The sequence below is a fragment of the Ursus americanus genome, chromosome 17, assembly GCF_024610735.1.
Source record: "Ursus americanus isolate L20-20 chromosome 17, mUrsAme1.1.p, whole genome shotgun sequence".
Taxonomy (NCBI): Eukaryota; Metazoa; Chordata; class Mammalia; order Carnivora; family Ursidae; genus Ursus; species Ursus americanus.
The window spans coordinates 29380555-29394650 of record NC_142143.1 but is presented as its reverse complement, the minus strand read 5'-3'; the positions used below and the strand labels follow the sequence as shown (position 1 = coordinate 29394650).

The window sequence follows — 14096 nt, the reverse complement described above, 5'->3', positions numbered from 1 at the left end:
TATGAAGAGGCAATTTCAAGACCAGAATTTATCCAATCATTTAACAAAGCCACATTCAGAAAACTGGCAAGCTTTACAGAACATCTTTTGGAGAGCAAATATTGTATTTATTTATTGTTCTATTCATCATGTAGCATAATGTGAATATTATACTACAATTAATAATAACTGTGATTGTAACAGTAATATATATTCACAGCTGCATTTAAGAACCACCCTTCTGTCTATTTACTACTCATTAAATCATTCAAAAAAACAGAGAATGAAAGCTTTCTATGAGAATTCAATATACACAGTGTACATTGTATTAGTTGACTTTAATTTGCATTTGCTAAATAACAGTCTTTCCTTATCTTCCCCAAATAGATGAAATTTGCCCCTCAGCTAAATCTCTATAAAAATTCAATTTTGCTTCTTAGGGCAATTATCAATTTTTCCTTGCATTTCTGCTATTTGTGACATCATATAATTTTTGATGCTCTCATACAATATGGTGGCTGTATGAATGGGACACCAAGTCACACAGACCTTTAACCCTGTATCTTTCGTACATTAACTATGTGGCCATGGACAAATTACTTGACCTGTCTAGGCCTTAGTTCTCTCCATCCATAAAATGAAGAAAATAATATTAAGCTACATTATAAGGTTGTTGTGAGAATGTAATGAGCTTAATGTATAGTTTATATTCACCTACCTACCATCATCAGTATCATCATATTATGTCCTCCCCCAACTCCTCTAAAATCTAATTTGCAAGGTTCTAAAAGGGCAGAAGCCACAGCTTCCCTTCCTTCACACAGTTGACAACTTGCTGAGTAATTCCTATGTTTAAGGCACACAAAGTAATTAATAAAATTTGTTGAATTAAAGATATTTCTCTATGTAGTATACTCCAAGTTTTTTTTTTTAATCCTCCTCTTTATATGTCTGGTTTCTCAAATTAGATGATAAAGCCATATAAGGGCAGGTGGTAGTTCAACAAATAAATGAATGAGCAATAATAAATAAATGCTGATAGTAAATGATTAAGTATATACTGAATATACATTTAAAATGAAAATCACTGACAAATTCAAAATAAAATATTAAGACATTTTCAGATGTAATTTAAACAACATACAAAAAGCAAGGTTACCATTTTCAGGCAGCTGCCTGAAAAATGTATATAATATTTTTAAAAGACATTTAGTAGGGGCGCCTGGGTGGCTCAGCCATTAAGCATCTGCCTTCAGCTCAGGTCATGACCCCAGGGTCCTGGGATCATCCCCGCATCGGGCTCCCTGCTCCGCAGGAAGCCTGCTTCTCCCTCTCACACTCACCCCTGCTTGTGTTCCCTCTCTCGCTGTCTCTCTCTCTGTTAAGTAAATAAATAAATAAAATCTCAAAAAAAAGAGAGAGAAATTTAGTAGACAAAGATCTAACATCTATTAAAAATTTTTGGTCTTGTCGTTTACATGGATAAAAAATGGTTTCCTAATAATAATACAGGAAGCCAATCTAACATCAAGCATTTAAATCTATGAATCTCACCTAAAATATTTAACCCCTTGATGAAGATTATATAACTAGACATAGTTGAAAATTATGGCATAAAGCCTCCAGGAAGAATAGCTTATGAGAAGAACTTCAGTAACTGATATTTCATTATAAATAGCTGAAAATAAGATGCTATGATAACAGTGTGCCATTTGATAGAGATACAATATTTTCCTTTCCAACGTTTTTGTTTGTAGAAAGGTGTGGGTGTTTCTCCCTTTCTTATTTTGCTGGTGGAAGAAACCTAGAAACAAAGAACAATACAAATAATAACTGCATTTATCAAGAAATATTTTCTCTTTTTTTCTTTTTAATCAATCACCATGGGAAAAAATGGTCCAGGAAAAATAACTTACAAATACTGCCATAAAATTCACTTTCTACCCATGGATGCTGCCGAGTAAGTATCATTAACGTCTCCCCTCCTGCCGCCATCATGTCTAAGTCAGAGTCTCCCAGAGCCCCAAAAGCTGTGGAAGCTCTTCATCAGAGATTTGAGCTCTGAAACAACCAATGAGAGTCTGAGGAGCCATTCTGAACAATGGGGAATGCTCTTATACTGTGTGGTAACGAGAAATCCAGACACCAAATGCTCCAGAGGCTTTGGGTTTGTCACGTATGTCACTGCAGGGGAGGTGGATGCAGCCATGAATGTGAGGCCACACAAGGTGGATGGAAGAGTTACGGAACCAAAGAGGGCTGTCTCAAGAAAAGATTCTCAAAGACATGGTGCCCAGTTGGCTGTGAAAAAAATTTTTGCCAGTAGCATTAAAGAAGACACTGAAGAACATCATTTAAGAGATTATTTTGAAGAGCAGGGACTGACATCATGACTTACCGAGGCGTGGCAACGAGAGGCTTTGCTTTTGTAACCTTTCATGACCATGACTCTGCAGACGAGATTGTCATTCAGAAATACAACACTATGAATGGCCACAATTTTGAAGTAAGGAGAGCCCTATCTAAGCAAGGGATGGCTAGTGCTTTATCCAGCCAAAGGGGTCGAAGTGGTTCTGGAAACTTTGGTGGTGGTTGTGGAGGTGGTTTTGGTGGGCATGACAACTTTGGTCATGGAGGAAACTTCTATGGGTCAGGTGGCTTTGGGGGCAGTTCAAGGTGGTGGTGGTTATAGTGGCAGTGGGGATGGCTTTAATGCATTTGGTAATGATGGAAGCAGTTTTGGAGGTGGCAGGAGCTATAGTGATTTGGGCATCCACAACAATCACTCTTCAAAATCTGAACCCATGAAAGGAGAAAATTTTGGAGGCTGAAGCTCTGGCCCCTACGGCGGTGGAGGCCAATACTTTGCCAAACCATGAAACCAAGGTGGCTACGGTGTTTCCAGGAGCAGCAGTAGCTACAGCAGTGGCAGGTTTTCACCATTGCCAAGAAAGAAAGCTTCACAGGAGGAGAGACACAGAGGTGACAGGAAAGCTACAGGCTACAGCAGATTTGTGAACTCAGCCGAGCGCAGTGGGGGCAGGGCCTAGCTGCTACAAAGAAGACATGTTTTAGACAATACTCATGTGTATGGGCAAAAAAACCAGTGATTAATTGTGTAGCAGGTTATTTTAGTTCCTGTTCTGTGGAAGATGTAAAGCATTCCAAGAAAGGGTTTTAATGTAGTTTTTTTGTGTGTTTTTTGTTTTTCTTTTTGCACCCATGCTGCCAATTGCTAAATGTAATAGTTTGATCACGGCATTGAATAAATGTGTCTTTTAAACAATGTGTTGTGTAAAGGTAGTCTACTCTGACGCCATCTTGGCAAACTACCTTAACAGTGTGAAGTTAGAATTCCTTCAAGGTGATACCAGGTTCCGTCTGAAATGTATTTGCAACCTGCTTGGGCACAGAAGCCACAGTCTCCAGAAACCCTGGTGTAGCTGAACTGACAGTTAATGTGTTGTGACCTGGAGTTCATGGTTAAAAGAACTTTATTTGGTTATTAATATGATTGCTGGCACATCCTATGCAATATATCTAAACTGAATTACAGTATCAGATAAAATTATAGATGGGACTGAAGCTTGTGCCTCATCCATTATCGTGTGTAATTAATAAACGATTTAACATCTTCTTGAAAAAAAAAAAAACAAATACTACCATAAAATTCAAACATACTTTTCATAGACGCCACAAGGCAAAGAGAGTATGAACTAGATTCTCTAACTCTATAAAAGAGTGGTTAGCGATCATGATAATTTGCGTGCGTGCATACACACACACACACACACACACACACACACACACACAGGCGGAGGTGGGCCATTCAGCAGGAGGAAGCCAGGCCACCATTAAATCATGTCCGATATTTCCTGCCATCACACATAACCAGTTTTAGCTGCTTCATATTTCAGTCACAGTACTTAGCAGATAACCAGCATGTCTCAAATAAACAGTCTTCTAATGATCCCTCCTGATGAATGGTACGAGATTAATGCTGATCATTGGTTCATCATAATTGTTCCAGTATTTACTATGGAGTTCAGTCTGGGATCATTCTGTGCAACCTTATGGCTTTAATCAATAAATTAAAGATTCTCAAGTCTCTATCTGGACTGGGTGCTCTCTCCCCAAGGTCTATGTCCTATCTTGGTAAACTGTTTACACTCAGTAGTTCCAAATTTAAGGTCATTCACCTCCTCTCCATTCCCTATGTTACTGCTTTTGATAAAGCACTCCCCACTCTGTATCTGGATTACTATTGCAACTGGCCCCCCTGCTTTTCTACGCCTCCAGTCTGACCTCCCTCTCACCCCTCCTCTATCACATTTTTCGGAGTACCTATTCTGAAATTCAAATTTGCTTGTCACCCTCCTGCTTAAAATCCTTCACTGGTCCTCCTGAAATTCTCAGGGTGAATTCAAACACCTTCAAATGGCATTCAAGGTCATTCATGATCCAGTTTCATCTCTTCTCTCCTGCCTCAACTTCCCCCCGCCAATGCTGCAGCCAATCAGGAATGCCCACAGTATTCTGAATTCACCATGCCCTCTCAAGCCTTCTTGCCTATGCAGAAACTGAGCTCTGTCCTTGCTCCCCATATCATCAGGCAAATTCTTAAAGAACCCGCTCAGGTATCAACCCACCTGGGAGGTTATTTCTGATTAACTTTTTGTTCCCCACCTTATTCTTCTAGTCAGTACACACATATGTGTATGCATACACACACACACACACACACACACACACACACACACACACACACACACCTCCTATTTAGCCACTCTGCCCCTGTCCTCCCATAGCAACTTAGGCTATATCCCTATTGTTGGACTTAGTCCCTCATCTGTACATTCTCACTGTCTTGTATATAACAATGTTCAGCAAATGTACTGAATAAAAGAAAGAATGATCTATTGTAGCTGCCTCTTTTGCTCACCCTTCCCCCCATACTCACTGTTCAACTCATTCATACTGGCTTGCACCTGTATTACTCCATCAAAAAAGCCCTCCAAATGGTAACCAAAAATCTCTGCCAAAGTCATCAAACATTTTTCAGTCCGTCTCTTGGTTTTCAGCTATGTTGCTATACCCATGCCCTTGAAACACTCCTCTCTTGACTGCCAGGACGCTACATGCTCGCACCCACCCCTGGGCTCCAGCCCTCTTTTCAGTCCCTAGGGCATAACCAGCTCCCCTGCAAGATGGTCTTTGCACACACAGTTCCTTCTGTCTAGGACACTCCAGTGCTCCTAACCTTACTCTCACCTCAAGCCCCACTGAAGCTTTAGATCACATTTCTCAAACTTCAATGTACATGTAAACCACTGCGGATCTTATTAAAATGCAGAGCCTAATTCAGTAGGTGTAGGACAGGACTGGAGAATCCGCATATCTAATAAGGTCCCAGATGACACTCAAGCAAACTATTCATGGACCACATTTTGAATAGCACGGTTTTATTTTTTTATTATGTAAAGTATTTATTTATTTATTTATTTGAGAGAGAGAGCGCGCGAGCTGAGAGAGCACCAGCAGGGGGGAGTGGCAGAGGGAGAGGGAGAAGCATGCTCCCTGCTCAGGGAGCCCGCCATGGGGTTCGATCCCAGGACCCGGGCTCATGACCTGAGCCGAAGGCAGATGCTTAACCGACTGAGCCACCCAGGTGCCCCTGAATAGCAAGGTTTTATATCTCAGTTCAAATGTCTTTCCAGGAGAACCTTCCACCTTACCCACACACCTAATGAAGTCAAATGTCCCCAATTCATACTCTCACTGTACCATGTAACTCTCCATGATAGCTTTTGCTTAGACTTATATGCATCCTTCTCCCCAGCCCCCAATTCCCACCTAAGACCTGGCACATTCTTTTCTGAGAAATGAATGAACAATGTCTACTGAGCCTATTCCTGACACCCCAAATCACACTAACAGAAGGTTCACCGCCCAGAGCTCAGCTCCTACAGAAACCCAGCTCGTCTGTGGTTAGTTCTTGGAAGGATTTGCTATTCCTTCCCAAGACTCGCTCAGTTGGGGTCTGCTGAGCTACGGCCAGAGAGTAAATGATTCCGTATGCACTGGCCTTTTTGTTCATTACAACAAGTGTGGTTGGACACAGTCTCCATGTACCGTCTACTAGGTACTCCAGGTTCTCTTGTGCTGGGTTTATAAGAAACAGAGTTTAACAAGTAAATTCTACTTATTGTGGCCAGATCCAAATCTCCTACCCTGGTGTGAGAAAAATTTTGGCACCAGGAGGGAATGAGGCAGGAGGAAAAGACAAAAACCTTTAGTACACTCTGATGTTTTTCCATTTAAAATTCATTGCCTAGATTCTCATAAAATCTTTTCTTTCTTGTGTTTAGGGGAAAAAATTTGACTAAAATTTGACTATAGGAAAAATTATATAAGTTAATGGCCGGATACAACAGCTAGAACATTCACATGGAGTAAGCTGTGATGGGGATATAATGGAAGAGCTTAATTGAGTAAGACACACGACAGGCAGAGGCAACACCACTGTTGCCAAGAGAACTGCCTGGAAGGAGTGCCAAAGCGAACACTAAAAATAAACAAAACATAGTTTGAGATATAAACTCCATGAGTGTCATTTCTCTTGACTAATAAATACATAAAAATAGTCATAAACACATAGTAGCACAACTAAAAAGATATTAACACTTGATTAAAATATTGTTAATATATCTTAGAGAAAATTGTTGCTCTCTGAATAACAAGTTTTAAGTGTACTTAAGGGAAGAGATCATTTGTTTTGAAATTACAAAAATTTTTTTTCCTCAATTCTGTTTGGTAAACCTACTAGTATACTCAACTTGAAAAATGGTGATGTATTTTTTTTAATAATAATCTTATTTGTGTGCAATTGTTCATGTCAAAGTTAGTTGTATACCAGAATGTAACTTTTTCTCAGAGGTAAGAGAAAAGAGATGTGACCCTCTGACACATTAGTGCCCCAAATGTAAATAGCCATAGTTTTATGCATTCATAATTCACAGAACACTTATGTATATAAATGATTTCTTGAAAAAGAAAGAACAACTTTTAAAATAGCATTAACATCTTGAATTTTTTCAGTAATTTGACTGTGTACAGAATTATACAGAAAGTACACAGACTTTACTAAAAATACAAATCTGGGAGAGTACATTGCTTAGTCAAATTTTTCAAATTTTCAACTGATTTTCCAAAGCACCTGTCTTCACTTTATCTTAATAATGCATTTCCAGTTCTGTTTAAGATAAGAAATTATTTTAGTTATTTATCATCCCCAAATTTCATTAGGTTATTAATTCTTATCCTCAATATGTGTATTTCAGAATTTGGAATCACATTCCTCAGCATGGTAATCTGCCTGACGCTAGATGTCATTTAGAATTAATTCATTCTACATAATATTAACTATGTAGAGAATGGACAAAGTAGGGCACAGATCCATTTCACTGAACCTGAAGCTTCAAATAGAAGTTGTCCAAGTGAACTAGGAAATGTCTTTGAAAGTTCCCATCTATGGGGACAAGGTTCAACACAGAAACGCAGCTCTGTTACATAGTGGCTCCCAGAGAGGAGATGCCCACGGAGCCCGAGGAGCAGTGAACGTGGAAGGACTGGCTCCCTCGGAAGTGTAAGTACTTGGAATGTGAGGGGTAATAACAGCAAGAGAAAAGAAAGGTTGGAGGAGACCACCTGGATTCTGCAAACGGGTGTATAGTTGCAAAAGTGCCTCAAATCAATAGAAACAAACAAAATATGGTATGCTTTCCAGCCTTGCCCACAAGATTTCCAGCCCAGCAAACTAAGGATATTTACCAGGAAAGCACAGCTCTGTTTAAAAATAAAAGTTAGTGGAAAATAGGATTCACTTTATAAAAGCCCCACATCACCAAATGGAAACTGAAGTTATCATCTGTTCTACAAAGGAAATAAAACCTGTACACACCAGGACTAATAGCAGTAACAACACCAACGGAAACTTGGGCCCTCACAATTCTTGCCACAAAGAATATCCTTTCTTCAAAAGCAACGGACAAACAAAAAATGAAAATCTGTAGTAGGATGAGGTTGGGGACTTGGGGGAAGCAGTAAAAGAAAAGTAACTGAAAAGCCCTGCCAAGGAGGTAAACCCGCTCTATTATCGTGAGAGAGATTTAAAGATATGAAAGCTCAACAGCTGTTCTTACCAGGAAGCTCGATCCACACAGTTAGACTTGGACAACCTAGGATGAGCATACTATATGGCATGCCTCCTGGGTAATCAGTAAGAGACGGCGTGTCTTAAACACAATTCTTTGTGGTGAGGATTCTAAGACTAAGTTAAGGATTTGTGCTTGTTAACGTCTGGTATATGCTGAGGATTTAAGTACTTGGCAAGTAGGAATGGGTAATGTATAAAATCCCAAAGTAGGCTCCACAACCAATGACTTATAAGCATTGACACACTAGGGCCTATTTCTCCATATGCTCCCAACCAAGTACTGAGGTGCTCAAAACTTGTCCCCCCTATTCTCCCCAAATGAATAGTCATCAGGGTTTTTTGGCTACTATATTATACTCCAGCAAAGAAATATTTACTTAGGATAAGCCCTGTTGATAATAAGGAAGCTAAAACTAGGATTCAGAACGACAAGTCATGTGGTGTGGGTAGCTTAACTATTTGTGGAGTGGTAGAGTGTAGGGGGTCAGATTTTGGGCTCTGAGCTTAGTCCCATCTGGCCCTAGCTCACCTCTATCACTTTACAGTTGGTGGGACTTTGGGCAAGTTACCTTAACCTCTCTATTTATTTATATTTTTTTTAAGATTTATTTAGTTGAGAGAGTGAGCACGCATGAGCTTGTGAACAGGAGGAGGGCAGAGGAAGAGGGGGAGAGAGAGAATCTCAAGCAGACTCACCACTGAGCACAGAGCCTGAGACTTAGGGCTTGATCTCAAGACCCTAAGATCATGAACTGAGCCAAAATCAAGAGTTGGATGCTTAACTGACTGAGCCACCCAGGTGCCCGTGGGCAAGTTACCTTAACCTCTTTAGAGCTAATTTGTGGAGAGAGACTATGTGCATCCTTAGTAAGGAGACAAAATGCTTAGTCATACATAAAAAATCGTGACTGTTTTTGTGGAAACCATAGACATGTAAGGAGAATGCTCCTAAACTTGATTCCGTGAACTTGAAAATACTTGTCTATAATACTATATTCCTAGGTGAACAAATACAAGATGGTAAAGTTGGCAATCACCCTCAAATTATTTTATATATATTTTATATAAAATATATATTTGTATATATATTTTATATAAAATGCAACCCCCATCAACATTCCAAAAGAATGTTTTTGGAGAACGGACAAAATAATTCTAAAGTTCATATGGATAAATAATAGGCCAGAATATCCAAGAAGCATTTGAAGGGAAAACTTGTGCACTATATTTTAATGAAATATTTTGAAGTTACAGTAATTAAAAAGGTATGAAAATAGATCAAGACCAAACAGATCAACAAGACAGAAGACAAAGGCCCCAAACAGACACAAGCACATAAGGATTTAGTTTTAAGAAGGTTCAAATCAGTGAGGAAAGAAACAATACAAATGGAGAATAACTTTGTTAACTATAAGTATGTAACTTATAACCAAAATTAATTCACCTAGAATTTCAGATTTAATTGTCAAAAATAAAACTTTAAGGGGGGCCTGGGTGGCTCAATCGGTTCAGCATCTGACTCTGGTCTCAGCTCAGGTCATGATCTCTGGGTCCTGGGATAGAGCCCAGAGAGCATCAGGCCCCATGTTCATGCAGAGTCTGCTTGTCTCTCTCCCTCTGCCCCTCCAACCCGCCCACTCCTGCACACACACTTTCTTTCTCTCCCTCTCTGATTCTCCCCACCCTTCTCTCTCAAATAAATACATTAAACAAAACAAAACAAAAAAAAAACTTAAGAAGAGTAGCTAGAGATGTATTTGGGAAGGACTTTTTTTTTGCACAAACTCCAAAGAAATCATAAAATTAAACTGATACTTTTCAAGAACTTAATGCAACAAAAACCTATCAAAAATCAGAAAGAGAGGGGCGCCTGGGTGGCTCAGTCGTTAAGCATCTGCCTTCGGCTCAGGGCGTGATCCCGGAGTCCCAGGATCGAGCCCCACATCAGGCTCCTCCGCTGGGAGCCTGCTTTTTCCTCTCCCACTCCCCTCCTTGTGTTCCCTCTCTCGCTGGCTGTCTCTATGAAATGAATAAATAAAATCTTTAAAAAAAAAAATCAGAAAGAGATGGGCACCTGGGTGGCTCAGTCGGTTAAGCGTCTGCCTTCGGCTCAGGTCATGATCCCAGGGTCCTGGGATTGAGTCCCACACTGGGCTCCCTGCTCAGCGGGGAGCCTGCTTCTCCCTCTCCTCCCCACTCTTGCTCTCTGTCACTATCTCTGCTCTTCCTCTCATATAAATAAATAAAATCTTTACAAAAAAAAAAATCAGAAAGAGAATTCAAGGGGAAACAACAACGAAACTTTGTAGCACATGGCAAAGATGGCCAACCTTATGTATTAAAATGACTTAAGGATCAATTTTTAAAATGAACAAAACAATAGAAAAAATGGGCAAAACACACAAATAGGCAATTCTGAGAAATACGAACGAGCAGAAATCATGAAAATAGGTCAAAGCGCACAAGTCATTGTTCTTACCACACACACAAAAGGTAACTATGGGAGATAATAGATATGTTACTTATTTCAACTGTGGTACTCATTTCATAATATATTCATATGTCAAAACATCACATTGTACACCTTAAATATATCCAAATTTTTATTTGTCAAAAATAAGCATTTTTAAAAAGCTCACAAGTCACTAAAAAATAAAAATTAACACCTCTTGCTTATTACATTTTTAAAAGCTTTTTAAATTAAACAATTAATAATTAAATAAATATAACACCTAACATATGTTTTAGAATGTAGGAAATGGGCACGCTCATATAGTACTAGTGGGAATCCAAATTCACACATTCAAGACTGAATTTGCCTTCTAGTTTTTTTGGTTCCTACCCTTTAATTCAGTGATTCCTCTTATAGAATATGTTTCTTGGTTCTAAATCCACCCTTCAAAACTCTGTTCTGTGATGCTGTGATTGGGCCTCTGCAAACTACAGCTTTCTCTTGCCAATGGGTTACCCTATAGGCTCTGCCAAAACGAGCCATGATGGGGAGGCCAGAGGTCAGAGGTGACAGAAGAGACTCCTCCTCCTGTTTGATTGCTGCTTCAGTCAGCCTCTTCCCAGCAACAGCCTTGACCCCACAGAGACATTAGCACCAGGTGACCAGTGCCCCTCAGAAGTCTGGGTTCAACTCTGTAGGTTCTGCCCTCTGAGCTCTTGAGGCTGGAGGGGGGGCCTCTTCTCCAAGCCTCTAGCGTCTAACAGTGGCAACCTTCCTGGAAGACTATATTTTAAATGTTAACAACAGTTGTCTCCTGGAAATGTTTTTTTCTTGTGTTTTTTTTCTTCTATTTTTCATTCTTTGTATAATAGAAAATTTACTTCTTTAAAAACATACACAACCACACTACATAGTGGTTAAAAGTGCTCTCTCTAAAGCTAGATAAAGTTCAAAATCCAGCTTTGTTACTTACTGGCTGGAGGACCTTGGGTAAATTGCAAATGCCCAGGTTAGTATCCAATACATACAAGATGCTCAGGAGGAATCCCACTGAATGGATACACATATTTGTTTCCCTTGATAAAAGAACCATCTCACTTATGATATCCTTTTTTCACTTAATAAAAAAATAAACAAAAATCATATTTAAAAATTGTAAAAAATAAAAATCATACTTCCCTATAAAAATATGTGACTTTTAACTTTCACTTTGAAATAACTTCAACCTTATAGAAAAGTTGCAAGAATAATGAAAAGGACTCTCATATACCCTTCATGTAGATTCATGTGTTGACATTTTGTCACATCTTCTATATCATTATCTTTTTATCTAATTTATTTTCTGAATCTTCTGAGAGAAGCTATAGACACTCTGCCCCTTTACCTCAATTACTATTGTGGGTATTTCCTAAGGACAAGACCGTCTGCCCATACAACCACAGTATCATTATCAAAATCGGGAAATTTAGCATTGATACTATCATCTAATACTCAGCCCATATTACATTTTTGCCAACTGTCTTAATCATGTCCTATATATCAATTTTCCCACTGACCTGGGATCAAATCCGGAATCACACACATTGTATTTAGTTGTTGTTGAATATGGTATGGCTAATTCCATCCGTGGATAGATTATACCTCTATTTAAGCAATACTCTTGTAAAGGACATCTGATTTGTGTCCACCTTTTTGTTATTATAAGTCATGCTGGAATAAACATACTTGGATAGAAGTCTTTGTCAGTACATCTTACTATTTTTTTAAGACAGGAAAACAGAAACCACAACAGTTATTTTAACAGAGAGAATTTAATATATGATGCGGAAGTGTGTGAAGGCTGAAAGGGAGCACAGAGGCGAGAAACAGTAAATGCATGAAACAACTACCTCGGTAGCACTGGAGAACAAAGGAAACATGCTGGATTATTGGACACTAGGCACTCAGATGCCCCTAGCGGACTGAGATGGTTTGTTCATAGGAGAGAAGAGGAATGTTCATTAAAAAGACACTCTGAAAAGGAAGAGGAAATGCCTGGCATTCCTTCTCCATCTCCCTTCAACTTAGAACAAACAAGTTAACTTGTATGTGCTTTAGTAAAATAATCCAAGCAAACACGCAAAAAGTAAAAGAATTTTGCCACCATAAGCACTGAAACCCAGGAGAATTCTGTAACGATTTGGAAAGCAATTTAAAATGTACACATAATATACACACTGGGCTTTGTAGTAGCCATCATCATCTCATGCAAAGAGAAAACGCTCTAGGAATTAGTTTAAACAAACAAACAAAAAAAGTCAAGTTATACTAAAACATTCTTCAACTGTAAAAATCCATTTGGAATGTAAAAGATAGGAGCTGGTTGGTTGGTTCAAAGAAACAGAGCTTTATCTATGTTCGAGAATGTATGATTGTGCAGAGTATGTTACCTTCTACTGATGCCCACTTCAGAAAATAAAGAAAGGAAACTGAAAGACACAGAAGGAACTAAACAAGGACCAGCACTGGCCTTAATAGCCACGCCACTGATTATAAGGGTTTTAATCTCTCTGAAGCCCTCACATATTTTACAAATGTTGATTTCACAAAGTACAAAGAAATGACTGAAAATTCATATTAGCGGATTGTTGACTACTTCCACCAAATAATTAACTGTCAAGTGGCTAAACAGAAGGCCAAAGCCAACTAGCTTTACCGTCTATGCAGCACCAAACAACTCAAAACCAGCTAGGTAGAGACGGACAGAACAGCTGAAAGCTGAGTTTACGATTTTCCACGAAACTCTCACAGACCCACATGTGGTGTTAAGCTCCACAGTGAACCGCCCTCTGGGTCAGCAGCAGGAAGCTCCTTCCCGGCTGACCGTCCAAGAGACAGACACTTCTCAGAGTGCTACTGGAGTAATTTCCTGTGTGAAAAGCTCACTGCTGTTCTTGCATTCCTCAGGGTGCATTTCTTCTCATCTCAGAGGATGTTGCTCTTCCACAGGAAGAGGAAGGAACCAGTTGTTACTGGCTGTGTGGGCGGAGAGAGCTGTGGGGCATTTTCAGCATGCCTCAGGCTCAGCTGTGGGAATTGGGGGTGCAGCCGAGATTCCCAGGCCCGGGACCCTGGGTAGTAAGTACAGCAGCAGTTAGGGGTCACGGCTTAGAAAGACAGAATCTCAGGAGGCTGGAAGGCAGAAGTAATACCTGGAACTTCAACACCTCCAGTTCCCAGAACTGTGTTAATTTTCTAAAGGAAATTCTAAAAGAGTACTCTGTTGGGCTCCCCAATAGCGTAATTTATAAAATCTTTTTGCAGAGAGTCTCCTTTTATTCTTTTTTCTTTTGTACATTTCATGAAGAAGAGTTTAAGTCCTAAATCATTTTTGTTGAAAAGTAATTTGTATAACATTTTTTGGTAAAAGGAAACACTCATTAATGTAAGCTTTCTTTCTCTGTGACCTTG

At 39.4% G+C, this 14096-nt stretch overlaps 1 protein-coding gene and 1 pseudogene across 5 annotated transcripts in view; one reads left to right on the top strand and one right to left on the bottom strand.

Annotated features, from left to right (window-relative positions):
* POC1B (POC1 centriolar protein B) overlaps positions 1 to 14096 on the bottom strand; it is a 97357-nt gene that overhangs the window by 19427 nt on the left and 63834 nt on the right. The gene's annotated exons all lie outside the window — the stretch shown is intronic.
* Positions 1976 to 2858, top strand: LOC123780537 (heterogeneous nuclear ribonucleoprotein A1-like; annotated as a pseudogene).